This window comes from Pseudophryne corroboree, chromosome 1 (assembly GCF_028390025.1).
Source record: "Pseudophryne corroboree isolate aPseCor3 chromosome 1, aPseCor3.hap2, whole genome shotgun sequence".
In the NCBI taxonomy this organism is placed as follows: domain Eukaryota; kingdom Metazoa; phylum Chordata; class Amphibia; order Anura; family Myobatrachidae; genus Pseudophryne; species Pseudophryne corroboree.
Window position 1 is genome coordinate 865,027,635 of NC_086444.1, and position 6,975 is coordinate 865,034,609.

The window sequence follows — 6,975 nt, forward strand, 5'->3', positions numbered from 1 at the left end:
AGTGAGGGAGCTCTTCTAGAGAGGTCCGACACCCACAGCTGCTTCAGCAGCTTTCCTATCCCAGACTTTCGCCTTCTTGGAAGGGGGAAAGGGATTCCAAAAAAAAATAATCAAAAAATTCAGTAATTGTGGATCAACTTCCACAAGCCTAGTCTCGGTGAGCACCGAAAAAACACTGAGGTACTCTGGGATATGGAGGGGAGGTATAGTCAAAGTTTAACTATTCAGTGCCTAGTTCCTGTGGAACCGTCCATATCCCTAAAGTACTCCAGTGACCCCTAGTGGATGAAAAAGAAATGGGGGTCGTGGGGTCTGATTTCCTTAAAAATTGATACTCTTCTTTGTTAATGTCGTCTGTTCTCAGACCATGTAATAGGAGTGTCCGTAATTCTTCGATATAGGTATCCTTGGGGTCCTCTGTCAGTCTTTTGTAGGATACTCCATCTGATAGCAGTCTTTCTGCCTCTGCGATGTATTTATCCCGATCCATGACAACCAGCCCCCCCCCCCCCCCTTTATCAGCTTATTTTATGATGATCCCTTTATTTTTCTGTAAGTTTTTCAAAGCCTCACTTTCTCTATTGGTTATATTCTTTTCCTTTATCTTCTCTTGGTCCATGTCATAGAGGTCTTTCTTCACTAGTTCGTAGAACATACTTATGTTACTCCCTTTTGACTCCAAGGGATAGTACTTGGAGGTGGGTTTCAATCCCGATTTTGAGCGGCTCTCATAGTTGGCTATGATTGCATCTTCTTTTTTCAAAAAATGCCTTTTTAACGTTAATTTCCTGACAAATTTGTTAAGGTCAATAAACGTTTCGAACTTATTCAGGCCTCCTGTTGGTGCAAAAGAAAGTCCTTTGTTTAATAGAGATATTTCTGGTTCTGTTAGGGTATGTTGGGATAAGTTAAAAATGCCTTTTGTTCTTGGATCTGTTTTTACTGGTGTATTGTTCTTTTTTTGTATTCTCTCCCTCCTGCCTCCTCGGGATCCTCTTCTTCCGTATACCTTCTTTTTAGGGGCGATGCATGTCGTATGTCTTCTTTCACTGAGTATCTCAACACGTTCTTCGGTCTTGCGCCCGTTCTTTGGGAAAAAAATCCTGGTCGCTATTGGAGCCTCTTCTCTGTAAGGGTGTGAATCATTTCGACGTTTTTACGTTGTCGGTTGGGGTGTCTCTAGTTCTGTTTTGTGTAGTGGTATTCCTCGTAACTTCAGACTTCCACGTACCCCCACCTGATTTCTGATTGAAATGTCCATTCGGTCTAAACCTGCTCCAACTTTTCACTCTCCCTCGTTCATAATCATTCTTGTCCCTTATGAATTTCTTTTCCTTCCCTTTTACCACCTCTTCCTCGATATGTGCCATTTTCTTATTCAAGACCTTTTCATTGACTTTATAGTCCTCCTTGTCCTTGAAAGGTTCCAACTCTCTTTCCTTAGCTTTAATTTCCGTTTCTATGGATGAGAGGGATTTTTTCTTTTCATCGACAAGGAGTTTCATCAAGTCTATAGAACAGGTGTGCAATATTTTGTCCCATTTTTCTATGAAAGTCTCTTCCTGTCTCATTCTGTCCATACCCCTTGAAGAAGTCTCATCAGATGAAACGCGTTGGCTGACCTGTATCTACATCATTCTAAGATAAGGAAAAATTCTATTTTTTAAGTGCATATATTCATTTAAGTGCTTTTAGTTCAGTTGTGTGTATATATTTTTGTTCCCATTTTTTTATGTGTATCTTTTATGCTAATTTAATAATAAATACTTTTTAATATTTTAACTGGTAACCCACTTTTATTGACACCTTGGTCGCTATTTGTCCCTCATTCCCCCCTTGTTCTTACATTAATTTCAGGGAATTACCACCCCTGTATCCATTTGAGGGAAACAGCTGATGCCCCACTAGTAGTGTAGGGGAGTGTCTTATGAGCCAGTTATCACACAACATACCTGTTTTTATCGCATGTGGCGCAGTAACAATCCTTGTTTTTACATTTATTTCTGGTATTAATTTTTTACTGCGGCCTGGTGAAGGGGTAAACCTGACAGAATGTTGAGGAATATAGAACATAGCAGTAAAAGAAATGTGTGGTGTCAGAAAATCTTTAACGAAAACCTGATTGTGAACGAACCTACCCAGCCATGTGATCTAGATGATCTTTTCTGGGGAATAGAAAGACTTCTTACTAAAGAGGTCAAGACATGGTGGGATATTAAGGGCCTTGAACACTATATATCAATGGATAGAGTTCCAAGAGGTTTAAGATTACTGAAACAGCCCACATTTGGTAACCAGGAAGAGACTTTCATAGAAAAATGGGACAAAATATTGCACACCTGTTCTATAGACTTGATGAAACTCCTTGTCGATGAAAAGAAAAAATCCCTCTCATCCATAGAAACGGAAATTAAAGCTAAGGAAAGAGAGTTGGAACCTTTCAAGGACAAGGAGGACTATAAAGTCAATGAAAAGGTCTTGAATAAGAAAATGGCACATATCGAGGAAGAGGTGGTAAAAGGGAAGGAAAGGAAATTCCTAAGGGACAAGAATGATTATGAACGAGGGAGAGTGAAAAGTTAGAGCAGGTTTAGACCGAATGGACATTTCAATCAGAAATCAGGTGGGGGTACGTGGAAGTTTGAAGTTACGAGGAATACCACTACACAAAACAGAACTAGAGACACCCCAACCAACAACGTAAAAACGTCGAAATAGATTCACACCCTTACAGAGAAGAGGCTCCAATAGCGACCAGGATTTTTTATCCCAAAGAACGGGCGCAAGACCGAATAACGTGTTGAGATACTCAGTGAAAGAAGACATACGACATGCATCGCCCCTAAAAAGAAGGTATACGGAAGAAGAGGATCCCGAGGAGGCAGGAGGGAGAGAATACAAAAAAAGAACAATACACCAGTAAAAACAGATCCAAGAACAAAAGGCATTTTTAACTTATCCAAACAAACCCTAACAGAACCAGAAATATCTCTATTAAACAAAGGACTTTCTTTTGCACCAACAGGAGGCCTGAATAAGTTCGAAACGTTTATTGACCTTAACAAATTTGTCAGGAAATTAACGTTAAAAAGGCATTTTTTGAAAAAAATGCAATCATAGCCAACTATGAGAGCCGCTCAAAATCGGGATTGAAACCCACCTCCAAGTACTATCCCTTGGAGTCAAAAGGGAGTAACATAAGTATGTTCTACGAACTAGTGAAGAAAGACCTCTGTGACATGGACCAAGAGAAGATAAAGGAAAAGAATATAACCAATAGAGAAAGTGAGGCCTTGAAAAACTAACAGAAAAATAAAGGGATCATCATAAAACAAGATGATAAAGGGGGGGGGCTGGTTGTCATGGATCGGGATAAATACATCGCAGAGGCAGAAAGACTGCTATCGGATGGAGTATCCTACAAAAGACTGACAGAGGACCCCAAGGATACCTATATCGAAGAATTACGGACACTCCTATTACATGGTCTGAGAACAGACATCATTACCAAAGAAGAGTATCAATTTTTAATGAAATCAGACCCCACGACCCCCATTTTTTATTTCCTACCAAAAATTCATAAAAGCTTGAATAACCCGCCCGGAAGACCAATAGTGGCGGGTATAGACTCACATACCTCTAACTTATCCGAATACGTTGATGTCTTTTTAAAACCATATGTTAAGAATCTCCCGTCATACCTCAAGGATACAATGTCGGTATTAAACCTCCTAAAAGATATCGAATGGAAGGACTCATACATGTGGGTTACAATTGATGTCCAATCACTTTACACATGTATTGAACATAAAAAGGGAGTAACAGCCTGTAAGGAATATCTGGATGATGACAGCACACTAACAGATAACCACAGGGATTTTATTTGTGACATCATGTATTTTATGCTCCATCATAACTATTTTAAACTTCTGGATCAGTTTTACCTACAACAGTGTGGCACCGCGATGGGCAAGATTTTCGCGACAAGTTTCGCGAATCTTTTTATGGGTTGTTGGGAAAAATGTTTTATTTATGACCATCGGGCTTTTAACAGCAATATCATCTTTTATCGGAGGTACATCGATGATATTTTAATAATCTGGGATGGTGATATGGAATGTTTTAATCAATTTTTAAAACACATCAGCACCAATACAATGAATCTCACTTTTACATCTAACACAAGTAGAGAGCACATTGAATTCTTGGATTTGGCTTTCACAGGAGAGAACGGGAGAATCACAACTAAGAACTTTGTCAAACAGGTAGATACTAACAGCTATCTCCACTATAAGAGCAACCATCTCAAAAGTTGGAAGAACAATATCCCTTTTTCCCAGTTCAGTAGAATCAAAAGAAATTGTAGCAAACCGGAGGACTGCCAACTACAGCTTGAGATGTATAAGGACAGATTCAAACAGAAGGAATACCCGGACTCCATCCTGAGAGAAGCCATCACCAGAACGAATGAAGTTGAAAGAAGGGAGCTGCTGGAATACAGAACAAGGGAGAAACCAAAAGAATCCACAGCATTCATAACAACTTTTAACCGACATGAGAAATCCATCCGGGAATCATTCAGAAATCATTGAAGGATTTTACTCATGGATCCCATCCTTAAAGAAATTCTCCCTCCTCGCCCAGAAATAATTTTTAAGAAATCACAGAACCTGAAAGATCTTTTAGCCCCGAGCATGCTGAGGAATAATCAAGAGAAGGACCAGACATGGCCTAAATGTGTAGGCTCCTACAAATGTGGGCGATGCAATGTCTGCAGATACTTACACCCCAACAGGAAGTCCTTTACAGATATGGAAAAGAAAAAGGAATACAAGATCAAGGATTACATGAACTGTAACACCCAATCGGTCATATACCTCCTGGAGTGCGATTGCGGCAAACAATATATTGGGAAAACGAAGAGACCTCTGAAGATGAGGATACAGGAACATGTGCGAAACATCAGGAACAAAGTGGAGAGCCATGCTGTCTCCAAACACTTTATGTCTACGCACAACTCAAATCCGGAAGCCTTGACTTTCAAGGCCATCGAACTGGTGAAACTAGGAGATAGAGGAGGGGATCTCGCCAACAAATTGTCACGTCGTGAGATGTATTGGATATTCCAATTACAGACATTACAGCCGAAAGGATTCAACGATAACTACGAGATCGCCCCCTTTTTATGACACGGTACTAAAATTATTTTCCGGCTCAGCCTTGTTAGTAAACGTACACTCCTTACCCACTGTCCCCCCCCGCCCCCCTCCCTTCCCACATCCCCACCCTTTCCCTGCCCACCTCCCCCTCCCCACCACCCCCATCCACCACCCCCTTCCCTCCAAATCCCTACCAGCACCGTACTACCGCATATAATATCACTTTGTTTTCACGAACACCCATACACGTAGTGGGTCCTTTTTATATTTCTGGAGTGATGACCTAGAAGGCACAACGTCGCTACAGTCAAACCACGCTGGAAATGGCCAAACACGTCCGATCTTGGAAGCCAAGCAGCGTTGGGCCTGATCAGTACCAGTAGGGGGGGCCACCTGGGAAGATCAGGTACTGTATAGAACGAATTTGAATAGGGGCCCGAGAATGGAACACACTCCACACACGTACGGACCCACTGAGTCACATCTTACGCACATTATTATGTTAGACAAAGTACACCATTTCACTGTATATACTATCCCCTATACCTATAAGGGTTTTAATAAGAATTTACTTACCGATAATTCTATTTCTCATAGTCCGTAGTGGATGCTGGGGACTCCGAAAGGACCATGGGGAATAGCGGCTCCGCAGGAGACTGGGCACAAAGTAAAAGCTTTAGGACTAGCTGGTGTGCACTGGCTCCTCCCCCTATGACCCTCCTCCAAGCCTCAGTTAGGATACTGTGCCCGGACGAGCGTACACAATAAGGAAGGACTTTGAATCCCGGGTAAGACTCATACTAGCCACACCAATCACACCGTACAACTTGTGATCTGAACCCAGTTAACAGCATGATAACAGAAGGAGCCTCTGAAAAGATGGCTCACAACAACAATAACCCGATTTTTGTAACAATAACTATGTACAAGTAATGCAGACAATCCGCACTTGGGATGGACGCCCAGCATCCACTACGGACTATGAGAAATAGAATTATCGGTAAGTAAATTCTTATTTTCTCTAACGTCCTAGTGGATGCTGGGGACTCCGAAAGGACCATGGGGATTATACCAAAGCTCCCAAACGGGCGGGAGAGTGCGGATGACTCTGCATCACCGAATGAGAGAACTCCAGGTCCTCCTCAGCCAGGGTATCAAATTTGTAGAATTTAGCAAACGTGTTTGCCCCTGACCAAGTAGCTGCTCGGCAAAGTTGTAAAGCCGAGACCCCTCGGGCAGCCGCCCAAGATGAGCCCACTTTCCGTGTGGAATGGGCTTTTACAGATTTTGGCTGTGGCAGGCCTGCCACAGAATGTGCAAGCTGAATTGTACTACAAATCCAACGAGCAATCGTCTGCTTAGAAGCAGGAGCACCCAGCTTGTTGGGTGCATACAGGATAAACAGCGAATCAGATTTCCTGACTCCAGCCGTCCTGGAAACATATATTTTCAGGGCCCTGACTACGTCCAGCAACTTGGAATCCTCCAAGTCCCTAGTAGCCGCAGGCACCACAATAGGCTGGTTTAAGTGAAATGCTGAAACCACCTTAGGGAGAAATTGAGGACGAGTCCTCAATTCTGCCCTGTCCGTATGAAAAATTAGGTAAGGGCTTTTATAGGATAAAGCCGCCAATTCTGAGACACGCCTGGCTGAAGCCAGGGCTAACAGCATTACCACTTTCCATGTGAGATATTTTAAGTCCACAGTGGTGAGTGGTTCAAACTAATGTGATTTTAGGAATCCCAAAACTACATTGAGATCCCAAGGTGCCACTGGAGGCACAAAAGGAGGCTGTATATGCAGTACTCCCTTGAC

The 6,975-nt window shown here is 42.2% G+C and overlaps 1 pseudogene; it reads left to right on the plus strand.

The window, feature by feature from the left end:
• The first annotated feature begins 5,458 nt into the window (after window positions 1-5,458).
• Window positions 5,459-5,577, plus strand: LOC134945338 (5S ribosomal RNA; annotated as a pseudogene).
• Window positions 5,578-6,975: the final 1,398 nt, after the last annotated feature.